Consider the following 17,040-nt stretch of genomic DNA (forward strand, 5'->3'; position numbering starts at 1 on the left):
TAAGTTTTAAGTTACATAGTTCTCAGATCAACTATCACACTTACCTTTAGGTTTCTGTTGGTGACAAATTGAAAAGATAATTCAGAAGTTCAGGTTCCTGTCCATATCCTACTTTTATGGGCTTCCCAAGGTCATGTTATATTAGCAGGTAACATGTAAATTGGAAACATCCTCAACAGTCCCTCATAAACTCCACAAAGGTTAGTTTATTTCTTCTATTGTGCTTAATATCATGAAGAATTTTTTTGTAAGTTCCACTTTTATTAGGGCAATCTCCTTAGGCAATAGCAAAGAAGCTCAAGTTTCTTTAATTTGTCATCCAAATCATGTATCTTCTATAAATATTTAGTTTTTTTTTTCTCAGATGGCAGGTCTGAAATGAATTTTATCTTAATTTTATTGGGAAAGTTTTATCTTTTCAAATTCAGGTACCAAATTCAGTAAAACAAAACTATTATCTTTTAGGCCTACATTATGAGTTTCCCAAAATTTCCTCCTTTACCTTATAAAAGAAAGGGGCATAGAAATAGTGCTCCTAAATTTTATTTAATTCGAAATAGTTATGAAAGCTCTTGTCTACCAAACAACACATATTTTTTAATTTGAAAAAAATCAAGGGTTTATCTTTCTAGTAAATCTGTAAATATAAATGATCTTTTAATGATTGAAAAACTTGTCAAATTAAAAAAAGCATATTTTTATTTCACCTTAAATATGGGTACAATAAATGTCACTAACGGGATTTACTTCCATGACTCTAGGTTCATAAAACTTCTCCCTTTTTGTTCATTTAAGGTCTGAAAAATTATTAGGGGTGTGAGCCAATAGTATGTATGCAATCACAGATCTATTACTTATTTCAGTCTTACTTTAAATTCAGTAGCCAAGCCATATCCATCGTGTCTAAGAGTAATAGCAGCAATAGAAAAACTTGTGAAATCATGGTTGATTTAGTTGTAAAGTGCCCACTAAGCTTAATGGTTTCCCCTGCCATAAAATCTCTTCTATTGGCAAAATACCCTTAGCACTTTTCAGCTAGTTGTTCCACTAGATAATGTGGACATCAAGCTTACCTTGACCTGTCACACACTAACTTATCCTGTGTATTCAGGATAATTGCCAGACTTTCCAATGTTTAAATCACCAACCTCCCATAGATCATCTTTCCCTGAAAATAACATTCAAAAACCTTCCCAAAGAGGCAAACTTAGGCTACTTTGGAGAAACTTCTAGAAGGAATAGCCAACCTTCTCTCAATGCATACAGTAAAACAGGACAATTGGAAAAGGTATTTTGAAACTGGCAGATATAACAAATGACACAAATTTTATCTGGATGCCCAACAAATCATTTTAAAGTTACATTTATTACTTAGAGTTATGGTTAATTACATAGGAATTAATTACTTCTTAGCTAGCCAAAGAAAAAAATGTGTACTATAGCAAATATTTCTTGTTGCACCTAAACTGGTAGAGGTAAAATAGAATAGTAAATGATTAGCTTACAAAAAACAACATCAAGAAAAGCCACCAGGTTTCTTTGAAACAGACCCAGTTAGATTCTGGAACGTTTTTATAATTTATAGCCTGAGTTTTATAATTTTGCCCTTTACTGACATAACTTTTTACAAGGAGCAATATTGGATTCAGCAATTTTGTAGGAGAATAAAGGTAATCATATCATATCTGAAGCTGGTAGAGTAAGCTTTGTGTTGAGAAACAAACAATTACTGATGAAGATACTTTTACTTGATGTGATGAGGACTGAAACTAGAGTGCCATCGTTTGAGGGGTCACTGAAGAGTCAAAAAGTGTCATTTTAAAGGAATGCAAGAGGTACAGAAAAATCTAGAGATGGTTTAACATCTGAGAAAGTTCCTCATATTTGGGAAAGACTAACATTTGTATGCCCAAAGGAAAGAGAGAGAGTGAAATAGTGGGAGAAGGGTGGAAAAATCAATGAAGCAAGCTTTTTTTTTTTTTTTTTTTTTTTTAAGATAGAGTCTTGCTCTTGTCACCCAGGCTGGAGTGCAATAGTGATTCTCTTGCATCAGCCTCCTGAGTAGCTGGGATTACAGGCACGTGCCACCATGCCCAGCTAATTTTTGTATTTTTAGTAGAGACTGGGTTTCACCATGTTGGCCAGGCTGGTCTCAAACTCCAGACCTCAGGTGATCCGCCCACCTCAGCCTCCCAAAGTGCTTGGATTACAGGGGTGAGCCACCACATCTGACATAGAGGAAGCTTATTAAGTATGTGGGTGATAGAGGTGCACATACTACCCAGTGCCTAGTTGAGGGATCTGTCATCAATAGAGAGGATCACATTTGATAATACAAGAGATAAAAATGTCTAAATAATAGACCATGAGCTTCAGGATTCCTTTGAACACCTTCAAATAAGCTATTAGTGAGTTATAATTACTGTTTTTATTCTTCAGGTAGTTTGAGGCTTTACCTTGATGTAAGCTCTCACTGTAAAGGTAGGAAAAAAAAGCATGATTTTACACTTCAGGAATTCCAACTTACCTCTCCAGTAATAGGGACACACATTTCATCATTTCTGTTATTTAAGAACTCTGTAAATGATCATTACTTGGAATTTCCACTATCTTTATCATACCAAACTTCAGGAAAGATGAAGACAGCCAAGGGAATTTTAAAACTATAATTAACAAAGCTCTCAGAAACCTCAAACTATCAAGGCCAAGGTACTATCGATAGCCTTGATGACAACAAATCAATCCTTCTAATATCTACAAGTTATCTCCTTTTGAATGAATACCAGACCTATTTCAGAAATTTGAGAATAACTTCCAATCCTAGATTCCACTCCATCACGAGCTGATAAAACAAATACAGGCAAAATTCTTTAAAACTTACAGATGAATTATGTTGACCCTCCTACTCTCTAGCATCTCTGTCATCTGGAGGGATCTTGATCATTTTAATATCCCATAGAATGTCATGCTGATCTGTGACATTGATGGTATTATGCTAATTAAATTCAATGGAGTTATTTAATCATAACTCAATGATTAAGGTGCTTATTAATCTTTTTTTCAAAAATAAACAATCTTCAAAGATGATTTTACTTCTACCCATTGGTTTCCAGATCTATACATTCTAACTATGAGAATACAAATATACTCACACACATATATACAAATATATATACACAATACATATATACACAAATGTGTATATGTGTGTGTGTGAGGGGGTATTCCAACGTGTAGAATAAAAGCCCAATCTTGAAAGGAGTTATGTAATAGTGAGCAATGTAACTGAGCCTATGGAAGGCCATTTTATTACACTATCAAGTCAGCTGCTTTTGGATAATGTGGTATGGAATAATTTTGAGGCTTAGGCTTATTAATGTATATTCTTTAACCTAAAAGCAGCCCCCTAATTGGAGGTGATATTGATAGATAAGGCTTTCCATGAGTACACACATGCTGCTGCTGACAGAGAAGGCAAATTCATCCCAGAATATTAATCTATTCATGTGATACAAAGCATGACCCCTTGATGATGGAAGTGGTCCAATATAATCAAATAGCCACCATTTTGCTGGCTGTCCCCACTGAGGAATAATGCCATACTGAAGACTCAGCATTGGCCTCTTCTTTCCACAGATGGGCAACACAGAAGAATAAGCAGCAGCTCAGCCTTGGTGAATTGAGGAACATATTGTTGAGCTATATATCTTCTCCAAAATCTACAAAAGCTCATCAAGCATTTTCTTTTTATGATGAACAGCAAAATACTACTTCTTCCCTTTAGATGGAAAAGCTAAATAGAACACAAATCATGGACCCCTAGAAAGAGATAATGTGAGACGCCTCTGAAATTTCTTCCACATTCTGGTTCAAATATGTCTTACTAATGCATTCAGAGCACTTGCTACATCTTGTTCAGCAATTTTAAGTGGCATACTACTATCAGTGTTACAGATCAGCATGACATTCTATGGGATATTAAGATCATCAAGGTCCCTTCAGATGATAGAGATGCTAGAGAGTAGGAGGGTCAACATAATTCACCATAGAGTAGGAGCTCAACATAATAAAAATATACTGTTATCCCTGCCATCGGATGAAAATTGCTTCTGATTTTCCTCACTGATTGAAGTGAAAAAAAAAATAAAGATTGCAGATCAATCACTACAAGAAGCTGTGTTTATTTGATCTAGTATAAGTAGCACATCTGGAACTGCAGCTGCAATTGGCATCATCACTGAATAAGTTTGGGATAATTAGCCTTCATTTTCCACAACCCATCTGGCTTTGGCACTAGCCAAATGGGAAAGTTTAAATAAGGATGTAGTAGGAATCAGTATCACTGTATAAGTTAAATATTTGATGGTGACATGAATCTTGGCAATTACATGAAAGATAAGGTTATGTTTTGGGTTTATTATCTTTGTTAGAAGAATCAGTGTCAGGACTTATGTTTAGTCCTTCCTACCATTTAGCCTTCATCCCATGGATCAGGGGTTCTAATAGTTTCAAAGTGTATCTGTTTTCTCTATATATTCTAAGACTTGAGAAATACAGTAATTACAGGACTTATTTTACCTGGAAATGAGCCAAGACTTCATTATCACCTGACAATCATAAGCTCTCATTCTGACCAGAAAATCACGGTAATGTTTCAGGTCTCCAGAAATCAGGGTAAGATCATAGGTCACAATTCCAAACGTCTTAAAATTTTATGACTGGGAGATATTCCATAGATTTTGTGTAATATATTCATCTAACGTTCCTGTATAGCTAAGTCTTCAGATTCCTTCCTGTATGGTGCCAGGAAAGTTCTAGCACTTTATCTTATTAACTTGGTTATCTTTCAGTCCCAGGCTTCAATGACCCAAGCTATCAGAATATTTAGATGACTCTCTGAGGCTTAAACACACATATTAAATCCTAATACCTTATGAATTTACCTTTATTGATGAAGATTTGACCCAATTGAGCATATTTCCTTGCTCTTGGTTTATCATCCTTCAAACATACTCCTACCCATATGCCCAATGCCCCTGACAATACAGATATTGAAATCTTGTGACAATTGATTTAAGACCCCCTCCTTGCAAAGCAAGATTTTAACTTCTTAGGGCTATGTTGGTATGTAATTAATGAGGATACAAAGGTAATAAGAAATCAGGGTGGGTGTTGAAAAGATCTTCATTAGCTCCTGAGATAATTGCCTATCATGTAATAACGGAAGACTTTAATCCAGAGGAGGGCTGATAGAGGGACAAGGCTCCCTCACCAACAAGGGGATTTTACAGGTAGTTGGAGATCAAAGATTTCAATGTCAGTCCACAATTTTCCCAAATGGCCCTGACCTAAATCTCAAGGTCCCACTTATTTCCATGTGTCCTTCCTTTTAAATGAGAGATCTGGCAGGATTGAACATTTAACTGGAGCTACAACTCTGCAGTCCTTACATTTACGCTTCTAGATATGCAACCTCAGGAGAGGTTCCAATCTCCCACAAGTATTCTTAATTATATGTTTATGGCTTTTAATTTCGGTTTATGCTCTCTGCTGCCCAAATTGATAAACAACTGATTCCATAGCTCTTGTATTTTTACCTATTATTTACAAAATAACTCAATTCCTCAGCCACTCCAGTCAGGTCTTGCCCCTCACCTCTACTTTATCTTATGCTATCAGGCATGATCATGTGAGGAGATTCCAGCACACACTGTGTATTACACATGTCCCTTTCATCCTGGCAAAGAGGTTATCCCTGAGTTCCTTTAAAAATAAACCACCCAATTCCAGTCACCCATCTTAAAGGTGCATTTCTTAGGGAAGCTCATGGTACAAATAATTCTATCAGTCCAGTTCCCAACAGGAACCTGGAGCATTTACAATACAAAGATCTTGCAGGATGTAGTGGAACTCCACTCCAAAGTGTACTGCAGAATGGTGGGGTTGGTAAAAGCTGTTATCATCTGTTGGCTTGAAAGGATAAGAGGAAGGAACAGTCACCAATACCAAGAAGGAAGATGTTTGGAGAAGGGGTTAACCTGAGAGCACCTACAGTCAAAGAACACAGCCTTCCTGAAGTGACCTTGAAGGGAGTAAGGCAGGAGAATAACTGCGCTAACCACACCTTCTCATCTCCTGTTGGTGTTCCCCACTGGCCAAACTCAACAGGAAGCTAGAGGACAAGGTGGACCACCAATGTAGTCCATATAGTCAGCCTCCTGGGATAGAAGGCAGGGAAGGAGAAGGTAAAGACACGATCTGGAGAGGAAAAGAGATGAGGTCTGGCTCACTCCTATTGTGGAAATTCTCCTGTGCTCCTATTTCAGCTCTGCTGGCAACTAAAATCATTATTGGTGGCTTCCATGAAATCCTCACACTTCCAGATTTCTTGGAAGAGGCCTTTCTGATCTTTCCTTTTGCAGCTCTTCCAGTGGTTGTCTAAGCCTCAAATTCTTTATATTAATTTTCTTTCCACTAATATACCTAAAATGGCTTCCTCTTTCCTGACCAAATCAGACTGATCCAAGAACATTGCCTCCCTTAAAAGGAGCTCTATAGCCAAAAAGTAAGTGATCAGAGAGAAACAAATCCAACATGTCTTTCTACAGTTCCTCTGGTTAGAGAAATGAGAGCTGAACAGAGAAAAAGTGTTTTTCTTTTGCTTCGTTGGAGACTCATGGTATTGAATGAAAGCTCATGAGGAGTCTGCAATAACATTTAGCCATATGTAAGAACGTAGCATGTTAAGACAAATACATGTAGATATGTGTATTTAACACAGACAGAGAGAATAGAAGCTTGTTAAAGCAAAATTTCTATAAAGGAGTGTCACTTTTTAGCTCTTCCTTTCTCTGGGCACCAAAATCTAGACTGCTCGAGTATACAGGAGAAAAAAAGAACACATAATGGAAATGGTGGACATTAAGATCGATGGATAGTAATGACTGAAACTAATCATCTGTAGGTTAATCTACAATTAACTTTGTCATAAATATAGACACAAATAAAGACAAATCTTACATCAATTCTAAGGAAAACTGTGACAACTTTTAAGCCTGTCTCCAGTTCAGTCCATGTTGCTTTTCCTCCTAAACCTGATGACACTCTTGTTTACCACACACTTCTTTTCTCTTACTTATTGATACTTACACGTTGTTTTCTCATATAAAGCCTTTTTCTTTCAGGTCCTACACATGTATTTGCTCAAATATACTATATAGCCTTTATCAATGATATTCTGGGGGTGAATGAGAGCAGTAGCAAACTCTTGAGCACTTACATGCCTAGCATTCCATTAACTACATTAAGTACTGAACTCTCACAACAACTATATGAGTTAGTTTATTATCTTTTTATTATTTCCAATGTATACATGACAAAATGGAGGCTTAGGGCTCCTGCCTATATTCACAAGTTGGAATGAAAACATAAAAACGCAAGTCTGACTGTTCGTAAAGTTTATGTTCTTTTTAAGTTTCATTTTGTTTTTAATTGACCTATCATTCTTAGCCCTTATATTCTGCCCCCTTCTTCCAAGCAAACATGCAACCTATTACTGGGAAATGCTTTTTCTCTTTTTTTTCCACTTCGAAGTTGCACTTTTGTGTTTCTCTCACCACTGTGAACTGAAAACCTTGTTTCCTATGTCTTTTCTGCTATGTTATTATGTGTTACAGTGAGGGAAAAGATGGCATTCCACCCATTTTGTCAGGAAGAATAACTTACTGATAAGAGTAAAACCCGAGAATAGTTCTCACGTTAGGAAACACTTGGAAGCGTTGCTACTTCCTATGTACCATTGTGAAACTTCCCTGCAGAAAAAACTATTTTGTGTCCTTTTTCTGGACATTATAGGCTGGGTTTTTTACCATCCAAATCTGTAACCTTTTCAAACATGATTAACAGCCATATCCTATTCTCATGGGCCCTGTGAATTCACAGTTAACAATGATGACTGTCATTTGCTTAGGGCTTAATTATTCAAAGGCCTGCTGATTCCACCTTAACTTACTCATTTCTAGAAACTGCTTTTACCCTCAACACTTGCTTTCCAGGAAGGGAACATTTCCATATTCATCTTTTGCCTTTCTCTTATTCACCACCAAGAGTAGTTATGGCCTAAAATAAAGATAAAGACTATCCAGCTATGAACACACACTTTATTTTAGCAACTAAAAATGTTCTCCACAGATTATTCTTTTAATCCAAAGATCTTTAAAGTGTTTATAAAAGACAACAAACTAAGCTTTGCTATATACTCATATATCTTAAAACCTGCTCCAAAGCACCTTCTTACAAGGTTTTGAAACATTCAAGGTGAGCTTTTAATCCCACTGAAAACCAAAGAAAAATAGGCTGTACCATCATGCCACTTATCGGGAGAGGTGAAAAGTAAATGTCCTCTGAAGTGTGCCTGAAATCTATTTCAGTAATTATCGGAAGCCTTCTAAAGATTAAGAGACAGGCCCTTCCTTTCTAGCCAACAGAAGGTCATAGAGCAGTACTCAGCCATGTGCCTGTTTTGTCTTTGATTGACTAGTTTAAAGAAGTTTTTTACATAGAAGACGACTTTGACTACAATCTCTTGTAACTGATTCAAAATTCACTACAGGTATCAAAAAGTGATGAAAAATTGAAATTCTGATTGAAATCACCCTGGTTACCCTTAAGTTCTTGGTTTTGGCTTAATTCCTTCAGTCTTGGAAGAGAGATTTAGTATATCCTTTTTAGGAAAGCCAGTTTGCAGAAGGCTGTTCTTGAGTGTTTTTCCATGCTGTTCCAATGCTGGTGAATTTGCTGTGGATGGGAATGTCTTACCCTAAGGTGGACTGCAAGTCAGGAGAATGAAATGAACACTTAGCTCCTAGGCACATTTCTTCAGCTTATCTGATTCCACTGAAAGCTCAGATTCCTGTAATACATTTTCTGAACACAATGGCCTTAGTTTCATACTTACCTAACAGCTAGAGTGCAACTCTAAATAAATTGTGCATGGGAAAATACGTTCTTACACTGAGAGAACTGCTACATATATATTCACTCTCTCTTCCAAAGTAATCTGAAATGAAATTTTCCAAGTAACAAAGTGTACTAGTAATGAGTTGAGCAGTTTTATGGCTTATTGGTCATGTTCTTGATAATATCTCCGATCATTTCAAATACCCACCCACAAAATGAGTTTTCAGAATAGGAAATAGCATTGAACATTAAGGTAATGGGTTCAAAAATTGAAAGCCAGATTTATATAACAAAAGAGACCATTTCCAATGGGTTTAAAACTCACATTTAATGAAAGAATATTCTTTAAAAAACTACAATATCAAGAATTGCTCATCAATTATGCTAAGATTTATTCCCAAAGGTGATTAAACTTTAGACAACTGTTTAATTCAGATGTGTAACTGACAAATTGAAGCTAATTGAAAATATCAAAATTTAAAAATTACACTAGCATAATCCAGATGGCCTAAGAGAAAAACTTCGTTTAAAAAAAAAAAAAACAAATAATAAATTCATGTTTGAAAGGTGAAACCATAAAAAGCTCATTATCTATCTATAATAATTTTTATGAAAATATGATTCAGTTAGAAGTATAGTTAAGTCATATCTTAATAATGTAGAAAAGGTGAATATCCAAATTCATTCATATGTAATCATATTATGTTTTATACTTTCACTTGAATATGGATTTTACTTCTAAGAGTTCACGATACAATAAAATAATTCATATACTAGTATTAGAGTTATTGATAATTCAGATTTGAGCTTGGATAAAGTTTATCTTTCTACTGCCTAATAAAGGGAAGTTTACTAAGCAAATTAAAACCACAACTAAAATTATAGAGGAATGAATGACATCCTAAATGCATTGTCTCAAGTGCTTTATAATTACATTTACCTAAAGTAATGTACTGAATGCTCAGCATTTTACCTGCATTGTCTCATTTAATTTTCACAACCACTTTATGAGACCCGATTAATAGAACCTTCATTTCATAGATGAGAAAAATGATGTGTAAAAAAGGTTGATTTAGGGGTGGAGCCAAGATGGCTGAATAGGAACAGCTCCCCTCTCCAGCTCCCAGCCTGAGCGAAACAGAAGACGGGTGATTTCTGCATTTCGGTTTGAGGTACCGGTTTCATCTCACTAGGGAGTGCCAAACAGTGGGTGCAGGACAGTTGGTGAAGCGCACTGTGAGCGAGCCGAAGCAGGGAGAGGCACTGCCTCACTCGGGAAGCGCAAGGGGTCAGGGAGTTCCCTTTCCTAGTCAAAGAAAGGGGTAACAGACGGCACCTGGAATATCGGGTCAGTCCCACCCTAATACTGCGCTTTCCCAATGGGCCTGGAAAACGGCACACTAGGAGATTGTGTCCCACACCTGGCTCAGAGGGTCCTATGCCCATGGAGTCTCACTGATTGCTAGCACAGCAGTCTGAGATAAAGCTGCAAGGCAGCAGCAAGGCTGGGGGAGGGGCGCCCGCCATTGCCCAGGCTTGCTTAGGTGAACAAAGCAGCCAGGAAGCTCGAACTGGCTGGAGCCCACCATAGCTCAAGGAGGCCTGCCTGCCTCTGTAGGCTCCACCTCTGGGGGCAGGGCACAGACAAACAAAAACTCAGCAGGAACCTCCACAGACTTAAATGTCCCTGTCTGACTGACAACTTTGAAGAGAGTAGTGGTTCTCCCAGCACGCAGCTGGAGATCTGAGAACTCTGAGAACTGACAGACTGCCTCCTAAAGTGGGTCCCTCACCCCTGAGCAGCCTAACTGGGAGGCACCCCCCGAGTAGGGACAGATTGACACCTCACTCGGCCGGGTACTCCTCTGAGACAAAACCTCCAGAGGAACTATCAGACAGCTGAATTTGTGGTCTCATGAAAATCCGCTGTTCTGCAGCCACCGCTGCTGATACCCAGCCAAACAGGGTCTGGAGTGGACCTCTAGTAAACTCCAACAGACCTGCAGCTGAGGGTCCTGTCTGGTAGAAGGAAAAATAACAAACAGAAAGGACATCCACACCAAAAACCCATCTGTACATCACCATCATCAAAGACCAAAAGTAGATAAAACCACAAAGATGGGGAAAAAACAGAGCAGAAAAACTAGAAACTCTAAAAAGCAGAGCACCTCTCCTCCTCCAAAGGAACGCTGATCCTCACCAGCGACGGAACAAAGCTGGATGGAGGATGACTTTGACAAGTTGAGAGAAGAAGGATTCAGACGATCAAACTACCCTGAGCTATGGGAGGAAATTCAAAACAATAGCAAAGAAGTTAAAAACTTTGAAAAAAAATTAGAAGAATGGATAACTAGAATAACCAATGGAGAGAAGGGCTTAAAGGAGCTGATGGAGCTGAAAGCCAAGTTTCGAGAACTACGCGAAGATTGCAGAAGCCTCAGTAGCAGATGCGATCAACTGGAAGAAAGGGTATCGCTGATGGAAGATGAAATGAATGAAATGAAGCGAGAAGGGAAGTTTAGAGAAAAAAGAATAAAAAGAACAAAGCCTCCAAGAAATTTGGGACTATGTGAAAAGACCTCATCTACGTCTGATTGGTGTACCTGAAAATGAGGGGGAGAATGGAACCAAGTTGGAAAACACTCTGCAAGATATGATCTAGGAGAACTTCCCCAATCTAGCAAGGCAGGCCAACATTCAGATTCAGGAAATACAGAGAACGCCACAAAGATACTCCTCGAGAAGAGCAACTCCAAGACACATAATTGTCAGATTCACCAAAGTTGAAATGAAGGAAAAAATGTTAAGGGCAGCCAGAGAGAAAGGTCGGGTTACCCACAAAGGGAAGCCCATCAGACTAACAGCTGATCTCTCTGCAGAAACTCTACAAGCCAGAAGAGAGTGGGGGCCGATATTCAACATTCTTAAAGAAAAGAATTTTCAACCCAGAATTTCATATCCAGTCAAACTAAGCTTCATAAGTGAAGGAGAAATAAAATACTTTACACACAAGCAAATGCTGAGTGATTTTGTCACCACCAGGCCTGCCCTAAAAGAGCTCCTGAAGGAAGCACTAAACATGGAAAGGAACAACCGGTACCAGCCACTGCAAAAACATGCCAAATTGTAAAGACCATCGAGGCTAGGAAGAAACTGCATCAACTAATGGGCAAAATAACCAACTAACATCATAATGACAGGATCAGATTCACACATAACAATATTAACGTTAAATGTAAATGGGCTAAATGCTCCAATTAAAAGACACAGACTGGCAAACTGGATAAGGAGTCAGGACCCATCAGTGTGCTGTATTCAGGAAACCCATCTCATGTGCAGAGACACACATAGACTCAAAATAAAGGGATGGAGGAAGATCTATCAAGCAAATGGAAAACAAAAAAAGGCAGGGGTTGCAATCCTAGTCTCTGATAAAATAGACTTTAAACCAACAAAGATCAAAAGAGACAAAGAAGGCCATTACATAATGGTAAAGGGATCAATTCAACAAGAAGAGCTAACTATCCTAAATATATATGCACCCAACACAGGAGCACCCAGATTCATAAAGCAAGTCCTGAGTGACCTACAAAGGGACTTAAACTCCCACACAATAATAATGGGAGACTTTAACACCCCATTGTCAACATTAGACAGATCAATGAGACAGAAAGTTAACAAGGATATCCAGGAATTGAACTCAGCTCTACACAAAGTGGACCTAATAGACATCTACAGAACTCTCCACCCCAAATCAACAGAATATACATTTTTTTCAGCACCACACCACACCTATTCCAAAATTGACCACATAGTTGGAAGTAAAGCTCTCCTCAGCAAATGTAAAAGAACAGAAATTATAACAAACTCTCTCAGACCACAGTGCAATCAAACTAGAACTCAGGATTAAGAAACTCACTCAAAACCACTCAACTACATGGAAACTGAACAACCTGCTCCTGAATGACTGTTGGGTACATAATGAAATGAAGGCAGAAAAAAAGATGTTCTTTGAAACCAACGAGAACAAAGACACAACATACCAGAATCTGTGGGACACGTTCAAAGCAGTGTGTAGACGGAAATTTATACCACTAAATGCCCACAAGAGAAAGCAGGAAAGATCCAAAATTGACACTCTAACATCAAAATTAAAAGAACTAGAAAAGCAAGAGCAAACACATTCAAAAGCTAGCAGAAGGCCGGGCGCGGTGGCTCACGCTTGTAATCCCAGCACTTTGGGAGGCCGAGGCGGGCAGATCATGAGGTCAGGAGATCGAGACCATGGTGAAACCCCGTCTCTACCAAAAATACAAAAAAATTAGCCGGGCGTGGTGGCGGGCGCCTGTAGTCCAAGCTACTCGGAGAGGCTGAGGCAGGAGAATGGTGTGAATCCGGGAGGCGGAGCTTGCAATGAGCCGAGGTTGCGCCACTGCACTCCAGCCTGGGCGACAGAGCAAGACTCCGTCTCAAAAAAAAAAAAAAAAAAACTAGCAGAAGGCTAGAAATAACTAAAATCAGAGCAGAACTGAAGGAAATAGAGACACAAAAAACCCTTCAAAATATTAATGAATCCAGGAGTTGGTTTTTTGAAAAGATCAACAAAACTGATAGACCGCTAGCAAGACTAATAAAGAAGAAAAGAGAGAAGAATCAAATAGATGCAATAAAAAATGAAAAAGGGGATATCACCACCGATCCCACAGAAATACAATCTACCATCAGAGAATACTACAAACACCTCTATGCAAATAAACTAGAAAATCTAGAAGAAATGGATAAATTCCTTGACAAATACACCCTCCCAAGACTAAATTAGGAAGAAGCTGAATCTCTGAATAGACCAATAACAGGTTCTGAAATTGTGGCAATAATCAATAGCTTACCAACCAAAAAGAGCCCAGGACCTGATGGATTCACAGCCGAATTCTACCAGAGGTACAAGGAGGAACTGGTACCATTCCTTCTGAAACTACTCCAATTGATAGAAAAAGAGGGAATCCTCCCTAACACATTTTAAGAAGCCAGCATCGTCCTGATGCCAAAGCCTGGCAGAGACATAACCAAAAAAGAGAATTTCAGACCAATATCCTTGATGAACATTGATGCAAAGATCCTCAATAAAATACTGGCAAACCGAATCCAGCAGCACATCAAAAAGCTTATCCACCATGATCAAGTGGGCTTCATCCCTGGGATGCAAGGCTGGTTCAACATACGCAAATCAATAAATGTAATCCAGCATATAAACAGAACCAAAGACAAAAACCACATGATTATCTCAATAAATGCAGAAAAGGCCTTTGACAAAATTCAACAACCCTTCATGCTAAAAACTCTCAATAAATTAGGTATTGATGGGACGTATCTCAAAATAATAAGAGCTATCTATGACAAACCCACAGCCAATATCATACTGAATGGGCAAAAACTGGAAGCATTCCCTCTGAAAACTGGCACAAGACAGGGATGCCCTATCTCACCACTCCTATTCAACATAGTGCTGGAAGTTCTCGCCAGAGCAATCAGGCAGGAGAAGGAAATAAAGGGTATTCAATTAGGAAAAGAGGAAGTCAAATTGTCCCTGTTTGCAGATGACATGATTGTATATCTAGAAAACCCCATTGTCTCAGCCCAAAATCTCCTTAAACTGATTAGCAACTGCAGCAAAGTCTCAGGATACAAAATCAATCTAGAAAAATCACAAGCATTCTTCTACACCAATCACAGACAAACAGAGAGTCAAATAATGAGTGAACTCCCATTCACAATGGCTTCAAAGAGAATAAAATACCTAGGAATCCAACTTATAAGGGATGTGAAGGACCTCTTCAAGGAGAACTACAAACCACTGCTCAATGAAATAAAACAGGATACAAACAAATGGAAGAACATTCCATGCTCATGGATAGGAAGAATCAATATCGTGAAAATGGCCATACTGCCCAAGGTCATTTATAGATTCAATGCCATCCCCATCAAGCTACCAATCACTTTCTTCACAGAATTGGAAAAAACTACTTTAAAGTTCATATGGAACCAAAAAAGAGCCTGCATCGTCAAGTCAATCCTAAGCCAAAAGAACAAAGCTGGAGGCATCACGCTACCTGACTTCAAACTATACTACAAGGCTACAGTAACCAAAACAGAATGGTACTGGTATCACAACAGAGACATAGATCAATGGAACAGAACAGAGCCCTCAGAAATGATGCCGCATAGCTACAACTATCTGATCTTTGACAAACCTGACAAAAACAAGAAATGGGGAAAGGATTCCCTATTTAATAAATGGTGCTGGGAAAACTGGCTAGCCATATGTAGAAAGCTGAAACTGGATCCCTTCCTTACACCTTATACAAAAATTAATTCAAGATGGATTAAAGACTTAAATGTTAGACCTAAAACCATTAAAATCCTACAAGAAAACCTAGGCAATACCATTCAGGACATAGGCGTGGGCAAGGACTTCATGTCTAAAACACCAAAAGCAATGGCAACAAAAGCCAAAATCGACAAATGGGACCTAATTAAACTAAAGAGCTTCTGCATAGCAAAAGAAACTACCACCAGAGTGAACAGGCAACCTACAGAATGGGAGAAAATTTTTGCAACCTACTCATCTGACAAAGGGCTAATATCCAGAATCTACAATGAACTCAAACAAATTTACAAGAAAAAAACAAATAACCCCATCAAAAAGTGGGCAAAGGATATGAACAGACACTTCTCAAAAGAAGACATTTATGCAGCCAAAAAACACATGAAGAAATGCTCATCATCACTGGCCATCAGAGAAATGCAAATCAAAACCACAGTGAGATACCATCTCACACCAGTTAGAATGGCCATCATTAAAAAATCAGGAAACAACAGGTGCTGGAGAGCATGTGGAGAAATAGGAACACTTTTACACTGTTGGTGGGACTGTAAACTAGTTCAACCATTGTGGAAGTCAGTGTGGCGATTCCTCAGGGATCTAGAACTAGAAATACCATTTGGCCCAGCCATCCCATTACTGGGTATATACCCAAAGGACTATAAATCATGCTGCTATAAAGACACATGCACACGTATGTTTATTGCGGCACTATTCACAATAGCAAAGACTTGGAACCAACCCAAATGTCCAACAACGACAGACTGGATTAAGAAAATGTGGCACATATACACCATGGAATAGTATGCAGCCATAAAAAATGATGAGTTCATGTCCTTTGTAGGGACATGGATGAAACTGGAAAACATCATTCTCAGTAAACTATCTCAAGGACAAAAAACCAAACACCACATGTTCTCACTCATAGGTGGGAATTGAACAATGAGAACTCATGGACACAGGAAGGGGAACAACACACTCCGGGGACTGTTGTGGGGTTGGGGGAGGGGGGAGGGACAGCATTAGGAGATATACCTAATGCTAAATGACGAGTTAATGGGTGCAGGAAATCAACACGGCACATGGATACATATGTAAGAAACCTGCACATTGTGCACATGTACCCTAAAACCTAAAGTATAATTTAAAAAAAGAAAAAAAAAAACAAACATGTTTGTGCATGTATACACTTGTACCAAAAAAAAAAAAAAAAAAAAGGTTGATTTCCTTCAGGCCATTTAGTCAGTAGCTAGTAGAGTTAAAATCTGGAGAGTGTTAGACTCCAAACCGTTGTCATTATATCATACTCCTTCCTGCTGAACTGTGACAAACAAGCACTGGTAGTGTGGGAATCGGGAGATGTTATGGGTGGACTAGCTAAAGGAACCTATTGATCGAGTTCCTGTTCACTCAAATAATGTTATAGCCTTATATGAACTATTAGACTCCCTGCCAAATCTGCTCTCAGTGCAGAGAGGCTGTCTTTCCAACAAAAACTTAAATGTATGTATTGAGCACCCATTCTGTGCCAGGCCTGGTTCTAAAGGATTTAGGATATATTAATGAACAAAACAGTTAAAGTTACTTACCTAGCAGAAGAGAAATGCAATAAATCATGAAAACAATACATAAGAATATTATATAGCAGCTTAGAAACTAAAATTGTCATAAAAGGAATAAAGGAAATGATAAAGGGGATAAGA

The 17,040-nt window shown here is 38.3% G+C and overlaps 1 long non-coding RNA gene across 1 annotated transcript in view; it reads right to left on the reverse strand.

The window, feature by feature from the left end:
- The window catches only part of LOC134731627 (uncharacterized), a 235,839-nt gene that overhangs the window by 132,670 nt on the left and 86,129 nt on the right, over positions 1-17,040 (reverse strand). The gene's annotated exons all lie outside the window — the stretch shown is intronic.

This window comes from Symphalangus syndactylus, chromosome 10 (assembly GCF_028878055.3).
Source record: "Symphalangus syndactylus isolate Jambi chromosome 10, NHGRI_mSymSyn1-v2.1_pri, whole genome shotgun sequence".
NCBI classification, from domain to species: domain Eukaryota; kingdom Metazoa; phylum Chordata; class Mammalia; order Primates; family Hylobatidae; genus Symphalangus; species Symphalangus syndactylus.